Genomic DNA, 20,496 nt, shown 5'->3' with positions numbered 1-20,496 from the left:
GAAGACAGCAGAATGACATCAAAAGTATATACAAATACACAGACACAGCTTTCTAACCTGGTATACTTCAGCATTCAGGGTGGCGGTTTAATCCACTTTTCCTGAAATAGATATTGGCACATGTCGTCCATCGTAATGCGAACTGTCAAATCTGATTCCAGTTTAAAGATGCAGTTTTTGGTCATAATAGAACACTGTTGTCAAAACACTTATAGTGCACCGTCCATTTTTGGAGGCACACTTGAAATCAACTTTTCAAATATTTTACATATCAAAATACTATTCACGAAAGCCGATAGTTTCTAATGGCTGCGTGAGAAAATAGAGCACAATCAATCAAATTTGACAAGAACTTAGAAACGTGTGAATAAAAGACATTCGGGCTGATTTCTTCAGCTTCAAAAATATAAAACTACTTAGACTTATTTACAACTACTTCGACAGGGATAGATAACTTCCGTTTACAGGTCCAGGAGGAAGGAGGTATCAGCAGAGTTGGGTAATGTCACAGGAGGGCGTAAAACCTTGGCACATGTTCAATGAATATTCAGCATATTTCAGGACCCACCTTCCTACGTATAGTAACACGGGAGGAATGCACTTTTTTTTTTTTTACTAATATGACCAAATACGGTTGACGCGGGAAAAATTTGAAACCGAGTGGAATTTCGAAATTTGCATGACGTTTAGATTAATTAGCATGATCTCTGCGGGGTTAAAATCGTAGTGAAGCATTGGAGAGGCAACGGACAGATCTTGACATAGGGAGACTCCTGATCGGTCATCGTGCTATAGCACATTTTGATTTCGTCGATTGAGCGATAGCTCTATGAGATAATTTGAGAAACAGAGATAGTTTGTGGCGATAGCCCAAATCATATATTTTCTTCATTGGAAAGCGTTAGCTTCACTTAATGCTTAAGAAGTGAAATCCACTTCTTGGAAAGCTAAATCCACAGTTGAGAAGTTAGTCTACGGAAACCGATCGTTGTTTCAAGCCAGGGAGTCAGACTTTAAGGCTGTTCGCTTGTCTTAAAACTGACTCCCTTTAGTGGAGTTTCAGTCGTAGAATCTTCCTCTTTGAGGGAGAGGCTGCCCCGTTACCCCAAAAAGAACCATAGCGTCGCGGGAACGGAGGACCTAGAAAGGGGGACTTGCGACCACACTACCTTATCAAATCGGCGGAGATCCCCAGAGCGTTCAGCCGGTGGAGCGACGACACGCTGGAGGACATGCATGAGTACCCATGTGGGAGATAGTAATATCGTATAATGAATTTGTAATGATGGGATTAATGTATTTTTAGTTTGGGGTAAACTCTTGAAAACCAAACTCACAAGCTCTATCAAGGATTTTGTGAAGATTGTAAATAATGACAAATTTATTTTTACTTTTTTGTTGTATAGATTACTACCAGTTCCTGAAAGTTTCTCTTTTTTGTGGCTTTGTTGTCAGTGAGTGGAGATAAAAAAAAGTGATCAATCTATATATTTTGAACCCGGTTTGTGACAGGTAGAAGGGCCGTTGTGACATATAAAATTCAACAACAATATATCCTATAATCTGCCAAATGTTATTTACACATGTGCTGATATACAAATCGGGGATTATGTTAATGCCACATTGTTTCTGTCGTTTTTAGGGAGTTGGAGGTTGTTCCTTTTGAATGTGAGGGAATTTTTTTGTGCTCAACTTCCAGAAAAAAATAATGCTCCCAATTCCATCTTAAGAATGAGTTACATCACTAATACTCAGCCACTGTCTCTTCAATCGCTTAGGGCCCATTCCCTCGCTCCCTATACATGTCCCTGCATATCCCCTCTACTATGCACAGTTGAATTCCCCCAACATATATACTTTTGTACCAATCCTCCGATAGGAATAACAAATGGTGTTATCATTTCCACACCAATGATTAGACACGGTAACTTAAACCCAGAGAACGAAGTGTCGCTATACATGTAATGATGAACAAGTGCTTTTAAGAGGCAGTATCTATTATGACACCCGAAATCTCTCTAACCAGTGGCGTAGCTAGGATTTTACTAGTGGGGTCACAAGGGGGCACCAGGATCTTATGGGGGGCACCAGCTTTCAGGCGTGTGGTTTTGGGGGGGCAAGCATTCTTTAGCCTTGCTCAATTTCCATTCATCTGTATTTTAGTGGGAGGGCACCTTGGGGGCACCTGTGGGGCACTGGGAATTTGTAGGGGGCAAGTGCCCCCAGCCCCCCCCCGTACGCCACTGCCTCTCACGTTAATCATTTCCAAAGGAAGCAAGCCTTGATAAAGAAATGCCCTCAAATCAGATATTTTCTCGCAATGAAAAATCCTCACAAACACAGACAAGTTTTTGACTGGCCCAAGGGGGTATTTCTATTTAAATACAAGGTGAACCAACAATCCCCTATCCTTCCACGAGACTCAGAGAAATACACATGCTGCCGTTTAATCACGGAGTGGCATGGCTCGGTAGGGCACACACTAAACAAATGTGTCCAGAAACGTGTGAAGAAAACAGTTCATAATGCGGCCAAAGGAACGATAAATTTGTTGTTTTCTTCGCTGCATTAACCCCACAAACGCAAACTGAGAAAATATCGATACCAACAGGAAAATAATACTCTGAATGGTATTGATCTAATGGCATTCACTTGCCCCTGTGGATGTGGTCAAGGGCTTTCCTTGGAAACTATGAGAAGGGGATTCGATAAAAGTTTATCCACCTGTCACATCCTATTGAACCGATTAAAACTGATATGAAAGTAGAGGTATATGATTCAATTTTCCGAGCACTGGTTAACCGCAGGCGTGTCTAACGGTATAATAAAACTCCACGAGAGCTCCAGCAGTTTCGCACAGTGCTTGTCCGGTCCATCTCCCCGTGATCTTGTCGATATCGCCCCGTGGCCAGACATTACCAACTCACGGTCATCAGACACCGGACATTGGCAACAACTATAACAGATCGGGGGAGCAAGAATTCGAGGGGAAAATATAAATGTGGCGGTATGCAGTTTGTGGAAGACACCACAAAACAAAAGTGGCTACAAGAATAATTTACTGCTTGTATGAGTGTTACCTAAAATGGAGCGACCACACCGTGTACTCCGTCTCTCTTATGATAGGACACTTGGTAAACAGCCGGTCTATTTCACATCCTGTGCACGCTTTGTCTCGCCTGAACGTCGACTTGAGATGGATTTAAATATTAAATAAACGTGGTTAAACAGCCTAATAAGTGTTGCAGGTGGTGTGTGTGTGCTGGATGGGTTTCCAAAACCGCTCTGTGATATTGAAATTGAACACATCTGAGTTAACGGTATGAGGACATAAATGCAGATATGGAATGTGCGTACAAATTTATAAAATCGGTCAACTCTTTCAATTTGTAACGGCCAGGAAATATCCTTTTTCGAAAGAGCATTCCCCACTCTTTATTTTTTTCTTTGTTTCACCTTTGTTTATGGGACAGCACCGACCCAGGACACTCTTCAACTCTGGACTAGTGTTTTTTTTTAATCAAATCTAATCGCCTGTAAATAAGTAGTAAATTGCGCCAATGATGAGTTAACACAAGACCAAGACTTGAGGATGCACTTTGCAAGCTGTCCATAGAGTAAGGGCTTTGACGTGTATAATGGCAGAATTTTTTGCCTGTTTATTTGTACCTTAGCCCAGACATTGCGTTAAAAAGTCTTATACCACTAGTTGACATTATCAGTGCGGGGACTACGTGTAATCTTGTGCTTATCACGTAGCAGCAGAGATGTTTATTTACTTTAAACTTGACAGTGTGCCTGCGCCTGCATTGGAAACAGTTCCAGTCATTTTCACTATACGTGTATCATGTCTGTTCCAGACACATTCAGATGCCATTGCTCACAAGGCACTGCTTTGTTAATTACCGTGAAGCTTTTAGATATTGTTCTAACAACCATGAAGCCATAGTCACCATCAGTTTGTTCGATATCTATATAAAATATCTGACAAAAATTCATTTCTTAATTCTACATTTTTCAAGAAGTGCGAATAAGAAAAGCGTAAACTACAGCACATTTTCACATTTTGTGGAAAATATTTCCTACTAAAGGACTTCCTCAGTTGACCTTAGCATAGCCCCCTTTGTTGAATGCAATGTAATTACATGTTTACCATTCTCATTCGTTTTTTCCATGAATAGACATTTTCTTTACCTTTGAAACCATGATGGCTATGGACAAGCTCCAGCAATAACCTGAGGGACACTCACGCATTTTGATTTGTTTATTCGTCTGGGCATCGCAGTTATTTGACTAGGTTATGGGTACTAGAATGTTATTCTTACCGAAACCACCTAAAGGAACTCCAAGAGAATCACGACATCTGAGCCCGTGTATTAAGTTTGTGATCCTTGTAAATTCATTCGTTGGTAAGCCTATCGGGCTTGCTTACCAAGGAAAACCAATTAACCCCCGCCACTCTACGAACGCGTCACCTTCTGTAATTATTTGGAAGTACGCGACTTCGTCCTCACGTGCCTTTCTATTGCAGAATTATTTGTCCGTACAGCAAGCGTTCATGTTTTACAAGCAGCTATCCCGGAAGCTTCAATGATTACAAAAACAAAAAACGCAATTGACGAACTGAGCCTTGTGCAAATTTAGCCCGTATGAAAGGCTATTGCTGAAGGAAGGAAACAGGACTTTTGCAATAACAAAGGTAAACATTGACGTTTTCTTGGAAGGAGTTAATGAGATCAGCAATGAAACCAGTTGCCAAAATTTCTTATTGATAGACCCGAAACATGTTGAAAGAGTAAGCAATTAAAACCATGATGAAGCTCAGTAGACTGATTGCACCAGCTAGGTCACGTGACCTACAGTGGATACCAAACATCCCCAAACATGGTGTATTGCCACAGCAAAGCGTATTTGTTGTTTACAAAACTTTAAAGCCGATTTTCGGTATAGTGTTCAGCACATAACTAGTCTGAGTACTGTACCGACCGTACTGTATATAAGTCATGTGACTTAGTGGCCAGTTGTTATCAAGTGCATAGACATTGCTATGTACGTGATTAAAATCATGTACAGGCCCCGTGCTGAAACATCTTTTTCAATATTCTGGGGTTGGAGTAACCCTCTTTTCAATTTCGTAAAATGCACGAAGTTTTTTTCTCATTTTTTTCTCGCAACACTTGCCTGGGTTTTCAATATCGAACTATGATACAAATGAGAGTCTACACGTTTTCATACCCTTTGCTGCAAAATTCCATCAACACTGCACACTCGTGTACTTTCGTGTTGAACACGTACTTTAATAATGGTCCACCTTGGGTGCTTTTGCATTTCATAAATATGAATGTACATGGGTATTGTAGAACCTGCCAGGTTAATGAATATTTCACACATGGAACGCTCTTGAAGTGCATGTTCTCTTTTCAGCAAATCATATGTAGAAACAAGTGTACAAGAGCCATGAACCAGAGGAATTCAAAAGTTTTATCCTTGGATATTTGTTTGCGCGCAATAGCGCTCCTCAAACTAATTCTTCCAACGGATTCACCGCGTTAATAAGCGGACAGTAACTTGACTGTTTACTTTCACCAGTCGACCACAGACGAAGCCATAATTGGCTCAGCTTTTAATTTCCCCGTGGATACATACGGAGGAAATGATGTTTATTAGTAATGATAAGCTAGCATTCCGGGGTGATTTACACAGCCTTTTGCATGACAAGGTTTCCGGGCCGCGGTGCACTATGTTCAACTTGTACAGTCTCACATGCAATGCTCTACCTCGAATTTCCCCCGCATTTTGACTTGGATGTTTTTTATTTTCAGTGACAAAATATATAGCGTTACAGGTAGATTATTTTTCGAATGAAGCGGAAGTTTTTCTCCTGATTTATGCGACCCATATTTGCGCGGGGATTCTCACCTCAACACAAGGTTTAGTGTACTGTGTATTTGTCTTTTTGTCTAATCTTTAAGTGTCTATAAAATTCAAAGTTCTTGTTTCTGAAACGGAACAGACTTAGTAATACACAGTCAAACGTCTATAACTTTTCCTTTAAATTAACTGTAATATTTGTTCAAGCAAGAAGGCAGATATCATGGGCCATATTTTACTGTCCCACAAAGGTTTTAGGCTCATATTACCTATGGGGCTTGACTTTGTAGGGTCATATATCTAAAACCCGAACTAGAATCAGAAAACGAAAAACAACCACAGACAGAAGTGCATACAAATACAAACACAAAGCTATCATATCAAATAAAACAAAAACTCACAAACAAACAAACAAACAAACTAAAGCTTTCACCAGCATGACTGGATTTCAACTTGGGAATGGCATAGTCGGTCTCGTGGGGCATTGTGTAGGGTGCTCGATGTTCGGCTTGAGTTGGATTCCACGGAGCAGCTGTTCCTCCATGTCACACTGGTATGGTTTTCGAGATTTGTAACGTCTCAAAAGAAGATATCGAATGCATAAGTATCAGACTAAGACGGGAATTTATTGGTCTGCAAAGAAACACAGGGCGCAGAATAGAGACAGGCTGGCGCTCGCCAGCCAAAAAACAAAACAGGCTTTCGGTAATAAAGTGTTTTTATTCATGAGTTAACTTTCAGTCTCTATTCCGGAAACAGCTGAGGACGCGTATAAAGTTTTGTTTCCTCCTGTTCTTTGTTGATCTCACTCGCTGCAAGATTGTAGAGACAGTACATACGCGTCTTTTGTTACTTTTCAAACAGGCCTATAATAGTACCAGCCTCCTGTACCTGAAGTTGCTGAAGTTTTCATTCAAAGTTTGTAGGCAAGGATTATTATTTCGAAGTTGTTTGGGATTTTGTGATTGTTGTTTTTGTTTTTTCTTATTAAAAAAACAAGGAGCGTGCTCGGTAGACTTTAAGCTATTCACTGTGCTGCTACCGCTGTACCCAATACATAAACAGTTGGTTCTGTTTGCTTGTTTTTAACTTGTTTGTGTTTGGACGTTTCCAGTATTGGTTTACGTGCACGAAGTCTTTCACTTGATAGTTCCTAGCATTCAGACTAAAGCTCTCGTCATTTTCCAATAAAACTGTCGAAATTGATTTGTATTCAGATCTGGTCAAAATGACAAATTTGGTGGGCTCTTACTGATTAACTCATGTCAGTGTCAGTGCAGTAGAACCATCTTTTAAATCATTACATGACGCGTTAACGACTACATTTTACCTCACAGGTTCCTTTCTTTTGCCTATTATATCTCATATAAAGGTACTTCCGCTTTATCTAGAAGGGGGCTCTTACTGTCTGAGACAACTTGAACCCGAGAAGCAGCCATCTCTCTTCTGGTGCAACTCAATCGATTCATCTCTTATTGAGTATCCTATAACCAAATCGAGTGCAGTGAATTAATGCATTTCATAGGCTCACTTCCAACAATTTTCGTGATTCATACACTCCTATGTTTCCTTTGCACTTTCTTTGCTGTTCTGCAAGAGTTTTGAAGTTTTGAACAAATGTAAATTAAACAGATTATTAAAAAGTGCAAGACTGTAAAGCTTTTAACAGTGCTCGGACGTTGCACAGAAATCATTACCTGGAATAGTTTTCCTAGAGGTCAATAATAATGCAAATAAAATAATAATTATTTCATTTGCATCATTAATGATTAAAATGGATGATTTTAGTAAAAACTTCAGGAACACTTGTATTGTACGTACCATTGAAATTTCATTCATTCCACCTACAATTAACCGTGGTATGGTACAAATAGATAGATGAGATAATCATCAGCTACATTATGTCATCCACCAGACAGTGGATTTTAACAGGTATGTTATCAACGGGACCGGCCCAAGATCCACGCTCATAAGCGCTCGCAGGTATACTGGCGTACGATTAGTTTGTACCTGTGGGATAAAATGGAAAGGGCACAATTGCCGATTTTGCTTGGGCCACGAGTCTGAATTAATCTTTCTTTTACTCTTTTTCCTATGTTTGTGTTCTTGTATAAGATCTTCAAATGTATGAGTATATATAAAGGGAAAGTGTCAGTATTTGATGGATAGACACGAGTGCAGTGTCTGCCAAAGTTTTGCAGAAGTTGAAAGGCGCCGCAAAACGTGCCGAAGACAGAAATGGACGGCAGCCATCTGATAAACGTATGACGGTGCATGCTCAAGCTTACCGCTCATAAAGCGAATGGAACCTTTTAGTTTCAGCTTGAGTTTGATGGATGTATAATCTTCAACTATCTGAAGTGATCACCTGGATTCGTTCTACCTTTATTGGAAGTGTATGCTGGCTCGAGCTTTAGACAATTCAGTGAGATAATGTCCAAGAGTAAGTAAAACTTCTATTTAATAATACTAAGAACTTGCAAAAGTTTTTGCCCAACGCTAAAAATGTACTTTTCTTTAATTATTATTTGCTCGCCTGCTGAATTCAGCATTTCATACACGTTTTGGAAATGTCTTTAATCAAAGAAAATTAAATTTGACCTTTGAACGAATGTGGTGGCGCATTTCATGAATATATGTGTTCTCTGAGTAGTATTTTGGATAGGAAAGATATATGGAATTCAACAAAACATCGCACATAAAAAATCACGATGCAGCAGATGCAGGCAACAAGGGACATGATTCAAATTCAAACACTCATTTAATTAATTTCACAGGCGGAAACAATTCATTCAGATAAAGCGGCGCGTTACACATGAAAGGGAAAAATCTATCTGTCTGCGTCTGGCCTTACAGGTGGAGTGGCAGATCCACTTAGCAGAGATGGGTACTCCTACATGATTCCATTCCGTTGCATCACCTAAAGCAATCCATTGACATATTATACACAAGTTGATTTCACGTACTGTTTGCCGCGCCGTCACGTCCCCTTGAAGCTGGTCTTTAGTCTCTGCCAGTCGCCTCCTCACCATGACACAACGCCAGATTCTCGTCACTGTATGCGCTAGTCAGGGGTTTAATTTAAGATGCGCAAAAGTCACTCTACTGCCGAGGACCCAATTTCAATAGTGCTGCAGTGCACACAATCTTTCGCAGTTTTTCACGCTGAGCAAAAAAAATCAGTCGGTAGCAAGTCAAAAGCCTTATAAACATGTATTGCGACTTTTGGCTGCGAATCTGTTTTTGCTGAGCAGATTTTTTTTCTGCAAAAAAAAAATCTATTCTATAGCAAGACTTGCTTTGCTTAGCAACTTTCTATACCAAGCAATAATCAACCGGAAACAATTTACAACACGTATGGTGCTTTGGTTGGTTTTCAGTTGTAAGCATACATTTTCTATGGGAAAGTTTCGGGCTTGTTCCGTTATCGGTGAAATTTACAAGAAAGGATTACTTAGTTTAGTACCGGTACGCCATATGAGACAATTGTGGACTAATATTTTGAAGAAAAACTTCGAAATCAATACGCCCTATTCGTGGGGACGCAATTTTAGTCAAATTTCCAAAGGTAGTGTATTTGTTTTAAAACGTTAAATTCAGAGAACCAGACTATATTCTACGATTTCATTCCGATGCCCAAAATCACCTAGTACCATCCCATTAAGGGTTTCAAATTTTTACTGTACGTTCAGGAATACGACTGAAGTGGGGACGCCGCGAATACGGTCAATTGAATCACCAAATGTACTTAACAGGGACCGCCTAAAGATGACTAAATTGTGTGCAAAACGGCAGGCCCACCATCTTCATCTCCCCCCGCCTGCTATCCGCCACGGAATGCCGTACCATGCACATGATGATCGAGTCTGATCATAGAGAAAGGATGTAGGCCTACATGTCTTTCAATACCCAACCATTGCGTTCGGACAAGTAGCACACCACTACTTGCGATTCAGAGCATTGTGATGTTGGTCAGATAAGCAAACTTGACGGTTGCATGGAACTAAGACCACAAGACTGCACTCTAAACTATTGTTGTTTAAAAGTGGGACTAACCATTGCGCTATACATAAATCTGTCAAACTGCAGCCAAAGTAATTAAAGTACTATTGAAGAAATCTCATAGCATCATCAGTGCATTAAAGCATGTGCAGGTTTACAACATTATAAGCAGCTTCACTCTTGCAATATTGGTTATAATCTAGGTAACGTTTTACCATAAACAGGTGACGATCTCTGGCAGTATCATTTTAGAGGAAGACGGTCTGTAAACTCAAGTTGTCAATTTTGTAGTGACCGGATTAGCAACATATAACGTTTAACATTGCAGGGGGTGTATAAAAGTATCACCCAACTTGATATTTATAATCAGACGACCATGTCTTGGTTTTATATATTCACTCATCGCTAGGCCGCTATCCACAGGTATGGCCTTTTCCGAGGCTTTCATGCAAGTACAGCCTCCTCTTCACAGTTCTGCACAGCAATCGTGTGATCAACAGCGATGACAATGGTCTTTAGAGATGACACTACTTCCAAGAAAGCTCTGTAGGGTCTGGTTTCTGGTCAATAAATACTGCTGCCATTGTGTATCGGTCACGGTTACAAAATGCTAGCCTTTGCAAAAGGAGAATTTCATTCTTGTAAGCATTTTCAGATGTACATGTACTTACTTAGAAAAGAAATCCCATGTTAACATTACGGCACGACGTCCTCTTGGTAGGTTTTTGAATCGTAATCCCTTTTTTATCCTATTAATCTCCTTTTTGTATTTTATCAAATCATAATCTCCCGAACTTAGTATTACATTTCCCATAATATTTGATAACCTGTTTTGCAAGTACAAGATATACCATGAAACACACGTTCAGTTTGGCCTTCCTACGAGAGTTCTTATTAGCCTAACCTTTTAACTTGATAAGATGAGTTTCCACCTTGGCTGTAAATTACCTGAATGGGGAAAGTTCCAGCGAAACGATAGTGGCTAGCCAGGGATAATAGGGAGGCATTTTCCTCGTGTTTTGGGGGTACTTGGGATGTTAAGATTTTGGTTCGTCATACTGACTAATCTGCCATATGTCCTTGCACATGGCCCCATTCACATAACTTCCATACACTGCAAAAAAATTGTCCGCACAAGGAACGACTTGAGCGCACGCGTTTCCAACGAGTTTTTTCCTTTTTTACCTTTCAACTTCTTCTGATATCTATGAGTCAACTCCACGAACGGTGGCATCGGTCGAGTAAACTTGGAAATTTTCTTCCAGAGCTTGCACGGAGTATCGTCATCATAACGTCACACGTACGCACATCTAGGAGTCAGATTTAGAGCTTATTCGATGTTTCAGGTTGACCTGTTGTTTTGCCTTAGAGAAAACTTGTGGAGAAGTTTCCCGAAAAAAGGAGAAGGGTGAACCGAGACGAAAGCAGGGAGAGGAAAATTACTGAGTCTTTCTGTTAAAGAGGTCTTGAATTCTATAAATATTGCATAACACGTGAAGTGTGTGGCATTAATACTCCTGGTGGTTAACGATGCGTAGGATATTGCCTACGCAGTGTCTCACATTATACCTGAATCGCCGTCTGCGTGTGGGCCTCGTGCGCGGCCTGGCATTCAAAATTAATGCGGGGCGCGCGCATTTGTATCATTATCATAGTGTGGCGCCCGGAATATGTGGTCATGAAAAAATGACAACAGCCGCTCTATCCCCGGGCGTAAGGGCAAGTCTTAATCTGTGTGTCTGAAGAACCCGTTATGGGTTTCTGGCTGACTGCAGGGCTCGTTAATATGCCAAACTGAATGACTTCCAAAAATAATCACGTGTGAGAGGGAGAGCTATTAGTTGAAAACTGGGAAATGAGTCCTCCGAGTTTCGACGACAGCATTTCCCATTCAGCCATACAAGTCAAGCAAGTCCAATAAACAATAGCCCTGAAACTTCCGTCTTGGGGTGAGATGGGGAGATATAAGAACGAAATTAAACTGCCTTCAGAAAAGAACTGACTGTTTAGGCATCAGGTCTATTGCATTCTGCAAACTACATGTCTGTAGTCGCGTGCACCTTAGAGAGAAGATGATCAGCGAAAGTAAGAACCAATGTTGCTGTTATGCCTCCATGGATGTACCAACGTGCTAGAACCAGCGAGGCGAACGGAAAACCATCAGATATATAAAGCCGAAATCTCCGGATTAGATTGAATCATCCAACCCATAGCATAGACACTTGTCGTGGGATTTAATCACACCACTGTGTATTTAATTTTATAGGCGCACCAAGAACTCTGCCTTAAAATGCTTCAAAGGGATATGTACGATCGATTCACCATGTCATAACACGGTACATGTACCTTTTGGGATTCGCACGATGCGTACAGCAAAATGACTACACTCTTGTACACAGCTCGCTTTCATACCTCTGCGGCAATGGTATCCGAGTAACTCTTTGCTGAACAATATTTTGCTAGGAACCAGTCATGAGAGATATCCATTGGGTGATATTTTAGTTGAAGCTTACTTTGCTGGGTAAGTATTTTCTTTACTTTTTACAAAATTGCTTCGGATAGCGGCTCTGTCGGTTTCACTGTGTGAAAGATATCACAAGAGCGAGGGCCTTTTCGTCTGAATAATTCTCTCACTTTCGGGCTCAGATGCAATTAAATGGAAAAAGATAACGTTATGTAGCTTCGATACTGAAAATTATCCATTTTCACGCAAAAAAAATCCTACCCCCTGTGAATTAACACCGACGTCATCAGTTCACTGAAGAGCGCGACATAAGAATGGTGTTTTCGCCGTTCTCTTGCACCCGCGCTTGATGTAGCGCTGGGATACTCTAGCTGAAGAGTAGGAACTCCCCTGTCGGTCCAGGAATCTCATGCCCCATTCCCAACCATCGATTGGAAAAGTTAATCACCCATTCTGGAATCTCTTGATCACTGCTCTTTATATGCCCTCAAAGGAGATCCAAGTGGGATTTAGTTTCTTTGCTGGAGTTCTAAAGAGAAGAACAAACTATTTCTGGAAGGAATGTGTTATTTTCTGAAAATCGCCCACCGTCGATGTTTAGGTTACGTGTTGTCTGCCTACGCTTTCCAGGTACAACAAAAGCTGCAAAGGGAACAAACATCTGCTTCACGTCCCACGACATACTCGTAAGCAGTACACAGCACAAATCATCAGTTTATACGATTTTGAATTCGAGAACCGCTGTCTGACACAAAGCTTACTTGTCACAATCTGAAAAAAGGCATTTTTAAAGTTACATTCTGTAAGGGGGTCTCTTCACATTGCACTCAGGCCTCTGACTTCATATAGCCACGTGACTCAAGTCAAAAGTTATCAGAATTTACTTTAACTATCTTTTAATCCAAGGAGGATTAACAAGATATGACCATGGGTACCATATGCTCATACAAGCTCCGGCTGACCCGAATTATGACATATATTGGTGAGTTTAATTAAATGCATGTAAACACCATTTGTTCACCAAGCCAAAGCAAAACCCAAATCAAACCAAACTGAACGCAATCGAATACAATGCACTCCAAACTAAACCAATCCAAACTAACCAAATAGACTAAAACGAGCAACCAGAATAATTGAACAAGCCTGTTATATGTATGTATTCCTCCCTGTCATCCTTACGGGTGCATTTGATTTTGGGTCAAAAGTCATCTGAATGAAACCCTAAATCCACTTGAAGCCGTCAGCAAGAACTTCGTACGGATCACATTTTAAGTTTTAAGAAGCGACTTTGTTTTGCCCCGCAGTTTATAATCGCACTGAATATAAAACGGCTATACTGCCGGAGAGGCTTGCTTAAGCGACCCCCGCGCATAATTCCAGAGTAAAATTTCTCTTTCTACTGGGACGTAATTCTACATCTTACTTGTAAATCTACACTGAGCACAGTTTTCCCACACATACACAGTTGACCTATATCGTAAATCCCCTTGACTTCAACTGCTGAGAGACAAGTGCGCTATTACATTACTTTTTCCTCGTAACATTACAGCTTTACGGCATATAATTAAGGCTTAAGGACATTTCATATGTAAACGAACACAGTATGTGCTGGTGAAAAACGACGTGTCGTTAATTGACATTAGTTTATGTGTTCTTACAGACAAAGCTGTAATTTTATGTCGTTGGCCGTGTATATTGAAATCAGTGCTGTGAATTTAAAGCAGGTTTTTAACGAATATTAATCGTTTAAAAGTTATTTTAAAGAGGGGAAAATGCAACACGTAGGCCCACCTGTTGCTAGCTTTCTGCTCCATACGATTTTTTTTTATTTCATTTCACCTTTTAAAAAAATTATTTCAACATTTTATTCAGTTAATTTGTATTCCTGGACTATTTTTGAACCATGACTTTTTTTGGCAATGGAGACGTTTACTTGGCGCACATGTACAAATACATGTACATCCTGTCAAATGTACATTACATCAATGTGCAGCACACGTGGGCATGGCTCCTTGATTTCACATACCGATGTACGTGTACGTGCAATATCTTCCGTTACCAAATTACATTTGGAACCAGCGTAAGCTCTCTTTGCTGTTTTATGAGTATGCACCCTTGACTCGATGATATGAGAACCAGATGTAAGGTATAGGTCCAGGCGGTCCCATTTGGGCGACATATAGCGCCACCATGTGACGGTCGGCAAACGTTGTCTCTCTGCCTCGTGTGGTTGGACATGTCGCCCTGAGCCAACAAAACAGCTGATCCGAATCCCATATCACCCCCTACCAGTGTCAGAAGTGGAATCAGCTAGCATAGTTTTCATGAAGCAGTTAGCAACATTTCATTTCATGTAGTCCGACTGAACTGTAGACATGCCGCCTGATTGGATCAGTGTGAAGGTCAGGTTGCATTTAGAAAATAAACTGGTACAACTGGTGCTGCTTAAGAATTGTCTTGCCTTGTCCATGTTGCAAGTCAAGTGCAAAGATACACGAGGTTTGTCTTACACAGGTCAAGAAGGGGAGTTGATCATCCCCGTAGAGAACGGGGCTGTGATGTCCCCAGCCGAGGGATGGAATGACTCAAAGGTCTTCAACGTCGTGGTCAAAAAGCCAGTGACTCCTATCTCTGCCGTGCAAGCTCCAGTGGTTCTCGATCCTGAAAGGAAGATTCCAATCTTCAAGGGAAGGGACGACACCTCCAGCCGGTGCTTCCCCATCTATGAATTCGTGACAGCCATTAATCACCCTTTGACCGCTAAACTATTGTACCCCACCAGAGAGGTAAATTTCTCCTCGATGCACTGAGAGGAAGTCCAAGAGTGGGATGGAGGCCAAATCGCTACTCGCTCACGGCAAGATAGCTGAGAAGGTGCTGGCGTACTTGCAAGAGTCGTATGCGGAGTGACTGACCACTGGCGAACTATAGGGGAGACCGCTGGACCGGCACCAACAAGAAGGAGAGAGTGAGGGAGAGTTTCTGTGGCGATACAGCACCTGTTTTTGCCGCTCCAACGGTAAGAAAAATCTATGATCACCCTGACCGGATATTAAAAGAACAGTTTGTCGATGGACTGCAGGGGGAGGGCCTACGTCATTCCTGCCGCCACCTTCTTGACCGCTGCACTGAAATGTCATTCACTAAGCTTAAAAACTGGGTTATCAAAAGAGAAGGAAGGGATATTGTGCGTGATGTCAAATCAGTTAAGCAAGGCGCAGCCACAGCTGTCCACACTGAAAATCGTTCCTTGACACAGCTTGAGCAAGTTATGAGCAAACTAAAGAAAGCTGTCAAGACCCTTGCTCTCCTGGAAACTCCGGTTCCAGCGCCCTCAAGTCACATGCAGATCCACCCACCTTGAAACACAGCACCCCCAGCGGGCGTTGGCCGACTTGGCAGGGTGACAGAAGTTACATGCAATTTGCTCCACCCCCTCCACCTCAACCCCCCCCCGCTACCACTGTGGCAGACCAGGACATTTTGCCCGTAACTGCCCCCTTTCCAATTCCAGATACCCAGTAGTTCAGGACCGACCCACCATGTACAGACAGCAATTAGATCCGCCCCCCAGCACGAAATCAAGCACCCCCAGTCGTCGGGAGCCAGACAGCTGGAGGGGAACAAAGAAGCTCGCTAAAAACCCACTTTATGGACGGAGCGACTTGTGACTGCTACTACGTCACTGTTTCACTTGGTAATTGCTTGCACCCAGTACAATGCCTTCTCGATACTGGCTCGATGGTCACCACTGTTTTTGCATCCTATTACGACCAGCTCCTGAGGGCAAGGGGTTTTGAGATGAGGCCAGTTCCTGAGTGCTTCCGCTTGGTGTCGACCAGTGGGGCGAACATACCACACGTTCCCTGTTTTGAAACAGACAGCCCTGGGCATCACCATACCTGTAAGGCTGATACTTGTGATCAAGGAGACGTGTAGAGAGGAAAACCCACCCTGCATCTTGGGCATGAATGTTCTGAGGGAAACTTGGAGTCGATTATTCAGAGATTCAGAGACAGCAGTCAGGGGTACCTGGAGCAGCTACGCACCGGTAGGACAAGGAGTAGGAAGGGAGAGAATGGATGAAATAATAAGTCGTTCCTACGTACCCAAGAAAGGGTGCTGTAGTCGTCCCCAAAGGTGAGATCATCGTGCTGCAGGAAACTGCGCGCCCAGGGCCTGATGGTATGTACTATGAGGCGGTTCGTGAACCTGGTGGGTCATATCTAACATGCCTTCCTCCCTACAGGTGGGTCGGTGTTTGGTTTTGGTGTCCGACGGAGTGTTTCAGGTAGCCCTAACCAATAATAGCTGTAGAGATGTAGTCGTCCCCGGTCATACTTGTATAGGAATACCGCACCACGCAGAAGTAGTTGACACATCGGAAGAGAGCAGAACGAGTTTCCTCACCTCATACAGCATGACAGCCACCAGATCATCCTCGCCGACTTATTCCGGCATTGCGTCTCCTCTGTTTGCATACCTGAAGGGGACTGGCGGTAAGGGCAACACCAAGAAGAAGTCTGGGAGTGGGAGAATCAATCTGGACAGTGCAACTCTCTCTGCACACTGAAGACAAAGTTAAGTGAGGCCCCTGTTTTGCAGTTTGCGGACTTCACTCGACCTTTTGTTGATGAAACCGATGCCAGTGCAACTGGACTAGGTGCTATACCTTCTCAGGTGCAGGAGGGTGGAACGAAGGCAGTGATAGTTTATGCGTCCAGGTCCCTACGTCCGGCCGACCGCAACGATAGTAACTACTCATCATTTAAGTTGAAGCTGCTGGCTGTTCGGTGAGCTGTCCTGCTAGGCCTTCAAAGACTACCTGATGGGGAAGGCTTGTACCATATACATAGATCACAATCCACTGAGTTACAGCCAACCTCAGTGCTACAGAGATAAGGTGGGTTCAGCAGTTATATGCCTTCAACTATCAGCCGGTGTGGAGCACGGAACCTGGCACCAGACGCCCTGTCTAGGCTCCCCAGGAAGGAAGTTTGTGCGTCCAACTCTGCAAAGCAGGGTCCTGTGATGGTACTTTCATCCACCGCTGTACAAAAACAAAAAAAAGTACCACCCGTTCTGCAACACCAGATTAAGCTCAGACAACAGGAGGACAGTCTCTGCTTACCGGGGTATACTGCAGCAGAGCTTGGATCCTTCCAAGATAAGGACATCATTCTCCACAGGGTTCGAACTTACTTTGGGAGAGGCGGTAGACATACCCCTCCAGAGAGACAGGCTGACCCACGGGCTGTGTCAACGGTACTAAAACACTGGGAGCAACTCCGGTTGACAGATGGGAGGGGGAGATGTGAACGTCTGGTTGTCCCAGCTAGATTGCAGGATGTGGTGCTAAAGTCATTGCATGGTGACCTTGGCCACCTCAGGGCAAAGCGGACACTCCGGGCAATGCAGCCGCTTTTCTTCTGGCCAAAGATGGAGGAATAAGTGAGGGCTTGGTGTCAGCAATACAAAAACGTGCCTCCAGTAAACAGCCCAACTGTCACACAGAACCTCCCCTGGGAACGCTGCAAGCCACAGTGCCATTGGAAATCGTGGCCATGTACTTTACTGTACTTGAGCCCTCCTCCAGTGGTCACAAGAATGTGTTGATTCTCACTAATGTATTCACCAAGTTTGCTTGGGCTATCCCCACAAGGGACCAGCGGGCAGAGACTGTGGCTCGAGCTCTTGTGAAGCATCGAATCACACCATTCGGGGCACTACTCAGGCTTCACTCAGATAACGGGAAGTGCTTTGAGGTTGGAGTCATCCAGGACCTCTCCTGGCTGTACGGCATTGAGTGCTCACACACCACCCCTAACCACCCACAGGGAAATGGGCAGTGTGTGAGCGCTTCAATTGCACTCTGCGCAACTTGTTGAGGGTCTTGCCTTCTGAGAAAAAGAGAAGATGGGCTGAATACCTGTCATACCATTTGTCGCCACCTACAACAACACAGATCATAGTAACACAGGCTATGAACCATTCTTCTTGCTGTTTGGGAGGTCCGCACGCCTACCGCAACACCTAGCTCTTGGGGTAGACTACCCTCAACTTGACGACGAGTCCCCATCACACTACGTGAGGAAACACTGGGCACAGCTGGAGTCGGCAAGGAAGGTGGCTGTTTCGTACCTGTCCAAGGCAGCTGAGAACAGGATGGCAGCACGAGAAAAGGATGTACATGAGCAACCACTGGCTGCCGGGGAGCATGTTCCTGTCCTGGACCACACCCACGGGGGAAGGCCTTGTCAGAGTAAGGCCACACTACCTTTTTTATGACCGTTGTTCTCAACAGTAAAAATAAATGTGTTTTCTTTCCCCTTTAGTTTGTCCAACCCTTTCGTTCTTATCCATGAGTTTCTTTACAACAGGCTGAATCTTGCAAGTCGTGGTTGACTGATCATGATAACAATGCAGCTTCCTTCCACACAATGCCTGGGAGAGCATCTTCTCCACACACACACAAGTGTGCAATCGCCTTCAATCGTGGACTCCCTATTGTTCCTCTTTTGTTCATACTTTTTCGGAAGACCTCCCATATGTTTTGTACACGTTTTCCAACCGTGGACTCTTCGGCAACCGTGGACCCTATTGTTATAGGTCCACGATTGAAGGCATTTACACACTCCAACACACACACAATACGTATCTGTTTTTTCTCTGCACACCAAGGATAATATCTATTATATTCATGAGTGTATGTTTAAGTTTGAATGGAAATGATTGAGGGGATGGAAATGAGATGTGAAGGTGGTACAGGTGATGAGTACTGGCGGGAAATGAGCGAGTGTCTCCCTGAATTCCATCTGTGTACACGTGTTGTCACTTCGCTCTGCTGCAGCGATATGATTTTCCTTCTTTAGGGCAATTCAGGCCCAAGATTGTAATAACAAGCAGTCTGGCTTGTAGTAGGCGGCGGCTTGCTAAAAAGTATAATTTCTAGAATGGCTGCCAAGCAATTTTCTGCTTGATGTTTGTTTTCAACCTGGCTTGAGCGAGACGAGTCAACAATGTTGATCAGTAACCGTAAGTTGAAGAATTTATTTTTTTTTACTTTATCCAAAGAATATCGTTTTTATTAACGAATCTATTGGTATATTTCCCTATTGAGGATAGAGCTGGGAATCTGAACCGTTTGAGATATGTTTTGATTGCTGATTTATTATAGTACTTGAATCAGAGACGTTTTAGTGACACAGAAACACAAGTAATTTTTTATGACCTTTTGAGAATAGAGTTAAGGTGTTGCATCCATCCCAGTAAAGGTTTTAATGCATGACTGCGGTTAAAACAAATATTTTGACCCAGAATTATTGTAATAATGTGGTGGAAATTGCAGACGGCCTGCTCCAATGTTGAAATGAGGCGAGAGCCATACAGATTGTCCTTGACACCGTGAGGGCCAAGAAAACTGCGACCGTCAGCCATATATGTACCTCCAGAGACAGTAGGCTGGAGCAGCATTTCAAGCTGATGGGATGTGAGAGGTGCCCAAAGACATCAGAGACTTCATTCATGGCTGATTGCATGAACTCTGAACAGTAGATACGTATTTGTGTTTGGCATCACTAGACGTGACGATTTTGTTAATTTTCTAACGAAATTTGAATTACCGTATGAATAAGAATCGGACGTCCTAGGTGTAGTGGCAAAAGCAATTGTTGGATAGTAATTCATTTCATAACTTTTGGTGTGACCCCTCACTAGCGATATGCCGTTGTTGGCTTTGATTGTTCCTTGAGGTATTGCTGTTGGAAGAAGTATCTTTAATTTAATAAAATTTATTTGAGAAGTGAACAATTGAACCTGTGGACATTAGTTCCTCACGATGGAGCACTGTTAAAGAAATGCACTAGTTCTGACAGGCCTAAGATACAGGATTTCTGGGAGGAGATTCCATACTTGGGGTTGGTCTGCCCACGGAGGGACAGCCTGTCTATGAAGTGCAGAACTCAGCATGGCGTAGGAAGGTTCTTCATCGATGTGAGCTAAAACACTGAGAAACAATGTGATGTGAGCAACAAGGAGCTGACAAAACCTGGCACCTCCCCCAGTGACTTAACGTCCAGTACCGAGAGTGGCAGTAACTGGGGCAAAACACTCGGCTTGGCGGTTACCACACCTGCCCTAACGGGAGAGCAGACGAGTTT

General features: G+C 42.8%; 1 protein-coding gene across 1 annotated transcript in view; it reads right to left on the bottom strand.

Moving 5' to 3' along the window:
* Positions 1-20,496, bottom strand: part of LOC110973276 (neuromedin-B receptor-like) — a 75,530-nt gene that overhangs the window by 25,564 nt on the left and 29,470 nt on the right. The window lies entirely within an intron of this gene.

Source organism: Acanthaster planci, linkage group LG02 (genome assembly GCF_054643075.1).
Source record: "Acanthaster planci isolate LZ-2023a linkage group LG02, COTS_SCS, whole genome shotgun sequence".
NCBI lineage: Eukaryota > Metazoa > Echinodermata > Asteroidea > Valvatida > Acanthasteridae > Acanthaster > Acanthaster planci.
Note: the sequence above shows the minus strand (reverse complement) of the source record. Positions and strands in the feature narration are given on the sequence as shown.